A 12,505-nucleotide genomic window follows, 5' to 3' on the forward strand; every position below is an offset into this window, starting at 1 on the left:
ATAAAATGTTTACTATTAGATTAGTCATGTTTAAACGAATTATATTACAAATACCGAGCGAAGCCGGGTAATACAGCTAGTGCTTAATTAACTGTCAAAACTATAGCTCCTTAGAGTAAGAAGTGAAGGGTAAGTTTCAGGTGAAAATATTCAATTGACTGAAATTCCTAAACACAGATACAAAAGTATTCACTTTGAACATTATATAATGCCAAAATGTACAATAAAGATGAAAATCACTTGCTATCAATAGTCGTTATATACGTTTATTCTGCCTTTCCGAGATTTTTTTCATATTGAATTAAAAGTAATGATAACAATTTGTGAATTAATTCGAATTGAAATAGTGTTTTTGGAACTAAAAATTGGACTTCCGCCAATTTCAAATAGAACGGCTCATATATACCCGATAAATATTTTATTAGTGAATGTTCTATATACGAATAATATAATTTTATTTAGATATTATTTTAAAATATCAATAATGATTAATAACTAATCGATTTATGTCGACCTTTAACTGACTTACTGTAAATACACGAGAAGATCTTGTAAAACATTTTGAAAAGCTTTGTTCTGTTCAATATTATTATACATATGTATATAATTAATTAGTTAATTGATTAAACACAAAATGATATTTGCACATCTAACCTTGAAAAACAGTAGTCGTTGAAACGGTATAAAACATAAATACTATGTACATATGTATATACAACAGGCACAATCGTTTAAGTATCGTTTGATCTTGAGTGTGTCAATTACACATTAAATGCAGTATCTTTTATTTCGATCAAAACAAAATAAATTGCGACTTATATCTATCGTAAAATGAGATAAAATAAAAGGTAAATTAATGTATTTAAAAGGTCACCGAGGAAATCCCAAACCGCAAACAACACTTCAAATCGTCGATCAGGAACATGGATTTTTGATATAGTGTAGATGAATATTGACCGCAAAATCGCAAATAACCTGTTCGAAGCGCCAGTGAATCATCCGGTTGATTAGCGGAATGAGAAATATAACCTTTTTTTTCTGAAACAAGAATCAACAAAAGGAGTCATGAATGAAAAACGCGTATTTTCCGACATGCAAAAAAATTTGCGAATTTGAATTCATCGTGAGAACGTTCAGCCTATTATTACTTTCCGGTTAAAAGTCAAATATAGCTTAGTTCGAGTAATGAATGTTATAAAATTATCAGAATGACGCGGTTTGCGTATGTATAATATGAAAATTGGTTAATTGAACGTATCGAAATAGACATACAAATGTAGATACACCTCTTCCGTGAAATCTTTCACGGTATTTGGAGAATTTTATTTTTATTTTTACAATCTAACTACTGTTTTTTTTGCAAAGTCGTGATGTGATATTCGGCAATTTGAGATGAACTATTCAGTGTTTAAAAAAATGCGTAAAAACAATTTATATGTATGTATGTATGATTTCAGTGACGTATGTTCGAAATTATTGGTGAAAATATGCACATGTGATGAAAATATAAAAGCTCTTTGAATTAAGACACTTACGGATATAATTTATAAATATTATTTTTGTTTATCACACATTATATGTATATATTAATCCTTCGATTTACACGTTTTATGCAAATTCACGCAAATCGAAACATCCTATATGTATGTAAACTTGAATTGGTTATTATATAAATGATATGATGCTTCCGTTTTAAGATTTTTAATTTTCAATATTTGTTTAAATAAAAATGTATTCTATAGAATGCTGCATAAGGTCCAGTGCAGTCAAAGTATGGAAAGCTGTATTCTCGACATAACAGTAGGACTGTGGAGTCGTATCAAAATTTATCGACTGTGACGCCGACTTTATTATATTTTATGATTCAAAACCGACTCCAATTTAAACCAATTTAATTTAAAACTCCAATTTAGCCAGCAGCATAGCTCGGTAGTCAAGCTTTTGCTTAGCGTCGAGAGCCGGGTTCGATCCCATTAGCTAACCTCGATTTAAAAGTATTTATGTAGTGCTGCTGGTCAGACTTGGATATTTGTGCTACAGGTCGATCGTTTCGTATCAGAGTTTGCCAATTTTCTCTGATTTCATTGTTGGAACGGTTTAAAAATTGGCTAAAAATCCTTCCTACCTACTATGTCACCACTATTTTATTAATGTACAATATAATTTATGTACAATTCACAGATGTCTCGTTAATTTGTGAGTTTTTCAGTGACTCGTTATTCAACGACTTGCAATAAAAATGCTGCATTGTAATTGTAATTTATAATTGGCCAGCAAGGTGCATCGGGGTTTACCTGTAAGGCCTTCCTGGTATATATGTAAAAAATAAAATAAAATAAAAATAAACGATTTCAGTAATGGTGCTTACGGACTAAACCAACGACGATTTTGGGCCGACTTTTTAACCAGCAGTAGCGTAACTTTTTAACCAGCAGTAAACCCTTTGACAAATCACCGACATCCGACACCGCGTTTTTTTATGAATTGTTTTTTTTTATCGATCATCCACGTGGAAATACAGTAACATCTCGTGACGACTTTAACAATATTTTTTTTCGCTCGTATGCAGACAAATTATAATATTTCTCTGGTTTTAAATGCGGTATCGTCGTAATTCAAAACATCAACGATGATCTAATTTTAGCTCAATCTCGCTCTTTAGCTTGATTTCGATATTTAATTTCAATTTTTAAATTTAATTTTATTTCGATATTTTGTACGCTACTGGTTTTAAAAGTTGGCCTGTGGGCCATTCGTTGGCTTGGTGCGTACGCACCATAAGATGAACTTTTCTTGCCCACGTATAAAATTGTTAGTACTAAAAATAATAGCGATTATCAACATATAAAAAATCAGAGTAATTAAAAAAATCACTAGAATTCAGCATGTAAATTTATTGAACAATTTATTGAATAATTGACAATGAAATAGGTATAAATAAAAATTAAGCACATTCATAGTGTACTTGTATGAATATCATACACAAATAAATTAATTTAAAAAAAATGAGAATAAAAAAGTATGAGACGGAGGAAGCAATCGGTTTTGTACACAACACTTAGAAATACGTTCAGCTCAACGATTTTATTTATATGTAGTGTAATTTGAAATCTTGATTTTTATAAGAAATCATTAAATTTTAATTTATTATTGGATTTATTCCGACTCCGCTTAAATGCTCCACGACTCCGACTCCGACTCCACAGCCCTGGTTAGAAGTATGACAAAGGTGGTAGATTTAATGGTGAGAGTAAATAAATTGAATTGGCAATGGACAAAAGAAGTGCTCGAATGGTACCCGAGAATAAGGTGATTATACATTTTTAAAATGCGCAGCGCGAAAAAAGTTTGTCGAACTCTCATTAAATTTTTTTCTCTTGAATACATTATGAGTGTGTTGTGTTTTTGTTTGAATTCATATCCATTAACGCGTGGAAGCTATATTAATCTGTAAAAAAGTGTCAATAATCATTTACGTAAGAATTTAAATCGATATTATTATTATTATTATTGTATAATAAATTGAGTTTGCTTTTTTTAAACAGGTAGAATCCAGTATCATATTTTATAAACTGAATTATTCAGGAGTTCAGTTTTTTTTAATAATTTGTGTAAAAGCTTTGACCTAAAATGTTCAAACTGTTTGTTTGTGTGTAATTTAATTCACTTTATTTTCTCAATGTATGCCATTTGTTTAGGTGTTAAATTGACCTTCATTTATTGCGTTCACTTTTGAATTTCGATTCCAGCAAATAGAGGAAGATTCTGTGATATCATCGGCGGGCCGAGATTGATCAACATATAGAGACGTGAGAGGCTGAATGCACTCGGTGCACCGCATAAATTTAGCACAAAACCAATTTGCATATGCAATTGTGTCGTGATGCATTGCGAATGTGTGCCACGGACGCAAAGGGTTAACTCGAAATCGGAAAAAGTAAACCAATCGACTACATTATTATTAAATACCAAACATTGCATCACCTAGCGTAATCCAATGCGTTAATCCAGTGCAATTTGCAAAAGGAACTAAGCGACCTCGTTGTGACGAAATTTAGATTTTTTTTATAAATAATAAAGATGTATCTGAGACATGTGAAACGTTATTAAAAAAAAGAAAAGATGCATGTGGGTGTTTGATTATTATTTCAGTCAAATTGCATGAATGATAGATTTCGCATTTGAAGGAGTGTATTAAAAAAAATGCAAATTCGACCCGTGACCGGCATTTTTTTTGTTTTGTTTAAACATATATTAAATCCAGTTTTGTAACTTGCATGTGTTATATGTATGTATGTACGTCTGTATATTTAAAATGATTGGGGATAACATTCGAGACTTTCATTTTGTAGTGAATTTTTCCAGCTCAATTATTACGATGATTATATAGTCGACGTGAGCAATTTAGAAAAAGAAGAGTTATCCTGTTTGTTGTTGTATCAAATAATATAAAAAATTAAATCGAATTAAAACGTGGAAAAGTGTCTTTATTCGTCTCGGTGCAACCTTGGCACCTATACCAAGATATTTTCCTTGAATTTAAACAGCTCGTACGTCGAACAATGGCGTACATCCTGACCATGCATACGTTTCAGATTTCATCTAAAAACGTTAGGGAGTCTATGTGTTGTTGTCGTTGTTGTTTTTCCGTCAAATTTGACGCGAAAATCTCACGGGCGACGAGTAAGCGAAGGTCGCGTGCAAACTGGACACGCTGTAATGGTACTGCTCATTTTCTATGACATAATTTAAGTTTTTTTCTCGGAAAAATTGCCAAATCATTTTGAGCTATAAATGAGTGAAATAAATTTTTAATTAAGAATAAAATTTCGTGTAAAAAATATTACATGTACAAAGTCATAAATATTTTTTTTATGGATGTATAAATTTTTGAATACAAAATTTCATGTTTAACTGCAATTAGTTTGGGTATGAAAAAAAAAGTTTGAATTTATACGTAAATTATGTCTATTTAATAATATATATAAAGACGCATTTCCTTATATAAACGTTTGGGAAACTGTATGCATTTGCAGAGATCACACCGTGTATAAGATTGACCGGTTATTCGACATTAAGCTTTTTTGTAAACATCTTTTCGTACTTTTTTTGCTCAATTAACATACACTCGTATGTGATTTATTTAAAATAATAATAACATTTTTAATAATGTAAATAAGCTTTTTTTGTGGACATGTTAAGTCGTATAAAATAATCGAATATAAAAAATTTGTGTAATTTAATATGATTTATATATAAATAATTATTCTACTTTACAATTGTAAATGAAGTCAAATTTAAATCACCGAAATGTATATTTGATAGATCTCTAATGATTTAAGTATTATTTTATCGTCCCATCATCTTCATATGTACCTACGTACATACATACATGTACGTTTGTACAATTTACTGTATTATATCATATGTATCACAAATTGGTTGTAAAGTGTTTAAATATATATGTAGGTGCATATAAACTGGTAGTTTCCATCGCATTCATATACGAACAAATATTAAGAAATCGGTGTAAACGACATTTTAATATTCAGGTTAATTAAAAGAGGAAATTATTGCACTCTAAAAATACCTAAAACTATTCAAATGACGCGATTAGTAATACCTTACATAATAAGAATTTAATTACGTATAAGTACGTTGAACTTTGATGTCATAAAGTGCTTTATTTCACTCTCAGCGAACAATACTTTCAATCATCGGACCTACAACAATATATTGTAGAATATTTTACCTTGAGGAAATTTTAAGATATAAAGAATTCTTTGTGCAAGAAGAAACTATCGTAATCATGTAGGTATAGTATTTCAATTGTCGGACAAGTTGTGCAATAAGTGTTGCAGAAGAAGTTTTGGCATTGACGCAAAACCAACTGACCTAGCAGAAGACGTCACTGAAAAATTTTTAGTAACTACTATTTACTATTAATTTCTAAAATTGATTGATATTATAAAATAAATAAACACCGAAATGCCTATACGAGGAAATGTTTTGGATCAATTTCATAAGAATTTCGATTGACATTAAAAGATGATCGGGAAAAACCTGACATTATATTATACTATTACTATCAATTGTGGTTATGTCTCATGGAATCAATTTCAAAAAATATAAACAAATTCTAATTTCGCGAAGTCAAATCAATTCAAAGAATGCTTAGATTTTGTAAAATTTCCAAGTCTAATTTAAATTCAAATGGTTATAATAAAAGGATAAGAAGAAATACTGGACGAGTGGAATAAAATCAGAGATGATTTTAGGAGTTTCTGCGTCATCATGAAGGCATATTTGTAAAGCCAAATATGTAAAAGAATCCATCACAAAATTTATAAATTTTATATGTTGAAAATATGTATATATGTAAATAAAATTTATATATTATATACATATTTATGTATGTAAATACAAGGAAACTATCATCTATTATTAGAATAATACGAGATTAAAATCAAAATGATCATTGTTGATATATTTTCAATGTGTAATAGTTGCATAATTTATATAAAGGACAGGTAAATAATATATTAAATATTATTTTCCTAAAAATAACAATTGGAAAATCCCTCATACGTATATCGTACATATCATATATGAATTGGTTTTTTCCGTTAATCTTTACGGAAAAGCTGAGATTTCATTCTATAAATATCACAAATTTATACCATGAAAGGTGAATCATCGATGCTGGGCTAAAAACATTGTTGTAACATGATAATCCAATATACACGATCTTGCGTATATTCCATTGACATCATACAGCAGATAGAACCAGTTTTTTTTAGTATTTCCTGTATAATATTGAATCCATAACGCTGTACAGGATAACAGTACTACTAAAAAATTAAGATTAAATAATGCAATATAACATTCTGATAATAATGACTACAAATCTCGCATGAATGCATAGATTAAAATCTTATTGAGCTATCCAATACGATTTACCTTATTTAAGGGAAGGTGATTCTGTCAAAAAAAAAAACAACACAAACATATACGATTTGTATTCCGTGACCAAGTGTCCCATTTGATTGGATCCCAGATTGATATTACATTTTTTAATATAAAATTTATATTTTACCATTATGGTAATAAATTTGTATATATGTATGTATGTATATATCACAGTGAAATTATATTTCAAGTGAAAATATATTTTCACAGAAGTTTCATGAAATCATAACCAGTTATATTTTCAGGGTTGGTTTTATTAATTTAAGATTTATTAACTGGTCGCTTCGGACTTGGAGAAAGAAATGAGAGAGGAGACAGACTAGTTCAGTTTTGCCAGGAAGAGCAGTATGTCATCTTGAATACTTTCTTTAAGCTACCTAAAAGAAGATTATACACATGGAAATCCCCAATGGACTGTCTTGATAATATTGTGCGAAACCAAATTGACTTTATTTTGATAAACAGTAGATTTAAAAATAGTATAAAATCGGTGAAAACCTACCCTGGTGCAGACGTGGCATCCGATCATAATCTACTTTGTGGGAAATTGAAGATAAGACTGAAAAAGATTTTAAGAGCATCAAAACCTAAACCAAGATTGGATTTAGAGCTGCTTAAAAATCTTACGATCCACGAACAATTCACAAAAGATCTCAATAAAAATTTTAAACAAAAATGTATTGAAGAAAATAGTAATGTAAACTTAAAGTGGGAAGGTATGAAATCAGCAATGACCCAATCTGGGAAAAAGTTTCTTGAAACAAATCAAATAATTAATAAAAAACAACCTTGGATGACGGATGAAATTATACATTTAATGGAAGAACGTAGAAAACACAAACATAATAATCCAACACAATATAAAAATATTCACCGCCAAATTCAAAGGAAAATTAAAGAAATCAAAGAAAAATGGATGGAAAATAAATGTAACGAAATTGAAAAATTACAAGAAAAACACGACGAATTTAACGTACATAAAAAACTAAAAGAAGCAACAGGATCATTCAGAAAAAAAGATTTCATACTCCTTAGGAATAAAAATGGAAAAATCATTTTAAATATGGATGAGAAGAAATCAGAATGGACCGAGTACACAAAATTGCTCTTTAAAGACAGTAGAGAAACCGGAGGGCATATTGAAGATCCACAAACGGGACCATATATATTGAAATCTGAAGTGGAACATGCTATAAAACTAGCAAAGAGTCGGAAAGCTACTGGACCGGATCTGATTCCTGCCGAATTCCTCAAGTTATTGGACGACGATAACATAGAAGATCTCACAAAACTCTTCAATAAAATATATTTATCAGGCGAACTACCTAGAGATTGGTTACAATCCATATTTATCCCGTTGCCAAAAAAGAGTAACGCGAGGACGTGTAGCGACTTCAGAATAATTAGCCTAATGAGTCACACATTGAAGATCCTACTAAGGATAATATAGGGCAGAATTTACTCACGGTGTGAAGAGGCGATTAGCAGAAAGCAGTTTGGGTTCAGACAAGGCTTGGGTACCCGAGAGGCCCTTTTCTGTATGAAAACACTACTCCAAAGATGCAGAGAAGTCCGTAAACCTGTGTACATCTGCTTTATAGACTTTGAAAAAGCCTTTGACCGTGTCCAACACGCTCGCCTGATGGAAACATTAAAAAATATTGGCCTGGATGACAGATATGTCAGATTGCTACGAAATATTTATTGGAATCAGACTGCAGTAGTACGTGTCGATGATCAATTCACTGATGAGATTCCTATAGAACGGGGCGTCAGGCAAGGATGCATCCTATCACCTACTCTTTTTAACACCTACACCGAATCCATCTTCCACGATACTCTCCAAGAGGCGGAGGGCATCAAGGTGGGCGGCGAGACGATCACCAATATAAGATATGCTGATGACACGGCACTAGTCGCTGAAAATTTAGCAGACCTGCAAAGATCTCTAGACCGTGTACATCGAGAAAGCAATCGAAGAGGTCTGCGCATAAATCTAACGAAGACAAAATTTATGATAGTAAATGCAAACAGACACCGGAAATCTAACCTTGGATGGAGAGGTGATAGAAAGAGTAAAAAGATTCAAATACCTGGGTACCTGGCTGAATGAAGAGATAGACCCAGATGAAGATCTAAGAATCCGCATCGAGATGGCTAGAACAGCATTTGTAAAAATGAAGGCGGCGCTTACAAACAAGCATCTCAATCTTCATACGCGGTTGAGATTCGCGAAGAGCTACGTCTGGACAGTATTACTACACGGTTGTGAGACGTGGACTCTGAAAACCAAGATGATCAGCCGCATTGAAGCTTTTGAGATGTGGGTCTATAGGCGTATGCTGAAGATTCCGTGGACCAAAAATATATCAAACGAAGCTGTCCTCGGCATGATGGGGAGAGGCAGGGAACTTGTTTCTGTCATCAAGCGGAGAAAGATGGAGTACCTCGGACACAATGTCTCCGTTTGATAACCATGGGGAAAATAGAAGGAAAAAAATGGATTGGCAGGTAAAAGTTATCTTGACTTCGAAACATGCGCATGTGGACCGATATGAGCGCCAAAGAACTGTTCCGAGCCGCTGAAGACCGATGCGGATATATTCAAATAATCGACGAGGTGGTCGCCAACGTCCGGATGCGGACAAGGCATTAACAAGAAGAAGATGGATAGGTTAGGTTAAGTCAAGGCCGTAGAGAGAAAATCCGGGCCCCAGTGCTAATTTGAAAATCCGCCCCACCCCCTTGATCCATTTTAGTAAAAAAAAAATTTTCAAAATATGGGTGGGTATTTCAATTAATATCGTTGCTAATTAATAAAAATATATTTCATATTAATTTATATAAATACAATACAGTGAAACAAATGAAATTAATTAAATACAACAATAAACTATAACAAATGAAAAATTAAATAATTAAAACATATGTATTGTATACACACGTTAAAAAATAGATTAATTTTTAAAAAATAATGCTGCTAATTGAAAAGCAGGTATCTAAAAAAACCCTAAGAGTATTAAGGCCAAATAATGCTTTTATACTTTTGCTAAAAATGTACATATTATTTACGGGGGCCCCGGGCCCCTTTCGAAAGCCGGGTCCGGGTTATTTGCATACCCTATCTCCCCCCCCTCTCGTCAGCCCTGGGTTAAGTAAGGGTTGGCCCTATTCATTTAAAATTGGGTTGTTAGGGTTACATTTATAGAGTTAAACGTTGTAAAATTATTGTTTGATACATCTTCACTGCTTGAATTGGTGAAAATATATTTTCACTTGAAATATGCTTTCACTGTAAAATATATAAATTTATAAATTAAAATAGTAGGTAGAATAGTTTTGCTAGTTTGATGAGAAACCGTTTCAACAATAATATCAGATCAATTGGCAAACTTTGATAGGAAACGATCGACTTGAAAGCCTCAAATATCCGAGTCGGACCAGAAGCACTACATAAACACTCTGAATAAATCCTTTCCAATCGAGGTCAACCCAGGACTCGAACCCAGGTACCTCTCGTTGGCAGTAACGCAAGCTATACATAATGTTGGCTTGACATAATTCCGTTGAATTTAGGCAGAATTGTAAAAAGAAAACGGCCACTTATTGGATTTGCGACACACTTTATATTATACGTTGGGAAAATATTTAACTAGTATTGTTTTTTTCCACACAAAGAAACATAACACTACAAACAAAATAACGAAAAATCCGGAAAAATATATATAAAAGGATTAACCTATGGCTATATACATATGTACTTATATGTATTTATGTATGTATATAATTTTCACGAGAGTAATCGACATCCTCTCGTCGGAATTGAACCGCATACATCAATATATACATATGTACACATAGTCACGAAAATGTGTTAAAATAAAATTTGCTCTCGCGACCTCGGTACGAGAGCGGCTAATTATCCAGTTGTTTCCTGACTTCCAACGGCTAGAATGCATCCATTCAATTCGGAGATCACGTAGAAGAACGTTTCCTCAATATATTTTCACGTACTTATCTGCTGGCCGGATCTAAGAACTGGCCCATAAATCACCGTTCGCCAAACTATCAACCGCTCAATAGATTAGTGTTACTCGCGGCCATGATCTACGAACTGGGTTCAACCTAATGATATATGCTTTGTTTGATTTCGTTTATATATGAATAATTACAATAATAAGTCGGCGCATTATTTGCACCAATTGCTTGCACTTATTGAAATACAATTGAAAGTCTTAAAATAATAATTGTGTTTAAATTCCCATTATGGACTTATGTTATTGAATTTAATAAGCCACGTCAATTTAAATGCTGTACATAAGAACGGTTGAATGTGAATGGATTTATTGTAAAGGTAGATTGGGTATATTTCTATACATGGTGAAGTAAGATATATGTACATATGTACACACTGAAAATAACAAGCAGGTATGTATTGTATATTAAATTAACAGTGCAAGTATACAATTTTATTTGATACAATTAGATAATTCAAGGACGTTTTCAGTTTGGTGCACTTTTATAATTATTAAAAAGACAATGCGATTTCATGTCATTGTTTGAATATTCGCAAAATAATTAAATATATTTAGAGAAGAAAAAAAAACAGACACTAAAAGCGAAAGTATGCATTTTGAAATTTTATGTAAAGATAAAAAGTAAAATAGTCTGCGTTGTGAGAACCCGGAAAATTCTGAAAAAAATATATGAATGTATCCGAAGGTCTAGGCAGTCAGTCAAAAGTGCAATTTACCGTTTACTCGGCGATTGTTGTTAAAAATATGAGATAATTAAGTTTTTTCGTTAGAAAACTTATAAATCGTAACGTAAACCAGGAAGTCGAATACATGCATGCTGCGTTTAAAATATGTAGACTGAATCCTGTTCAATATTAATCTGTTGTTATTGACATATCTTGTATAGTCTTTAGACATTAGTATGTAATTCAAAACAGCAACACAGCTCAGTGGTAAACGAATAATGCTATGAACTAAGGGGTCATGAGTTCAATTTCTGGCCCGGTGTTCAATTTCTGGCCATATCTTGAATATATGTATGTATGTGACTTCAGGTCGATCGTTTCCTATCAGAGTTTGCCAATTTATCTGATTTCATTATTGAAACGGTTCCAAACAAATTGGCAACCTATCCTCATTTGTCACCATTATTTGAATACTAGTGTTGTACCCGATGACATATCATCGCATGGGTGTTGGCATATTAAGTTATTAAATAAAAAAAAATAATTGTGTCGGCTCGAACCGCACATGGTCGAGTTTATATCAAATACCTTTTAAATATATTTAATTGTTCAATAAAAATAAAAAAAAGGTTAAAACTACCTACCTACCCGTACCTACATGTAAACAATATAAAACACTAGTAGAAAAATTAAATAATTAATTAATTAATTAAATAAATTTTCAGTAGACGGTGGTAGATTACCTGTCAAGAAGAAAAATTGCTAGCAAATAGTATATATAGAAGTTTTTTCTTTCGTTATTGTATTCGTATATACGTTTTGCCAGTGGTTTAG

This window comes from Arctopsyche grandis, chromosome 6 (assembly GCF_051622035.1).
Source record: "Arctopsyche grandis isolate Sample6627 chromosome 6, ASM5162203v2, whole genome shotgun sequence".
NCBI classification, from domain to species: Eukaryota; Metazoa; Arthropoda; class Insecta; order Trichoptera; family Hydropsychidae; genus Arctopsyche; species Arctopsyche grandis.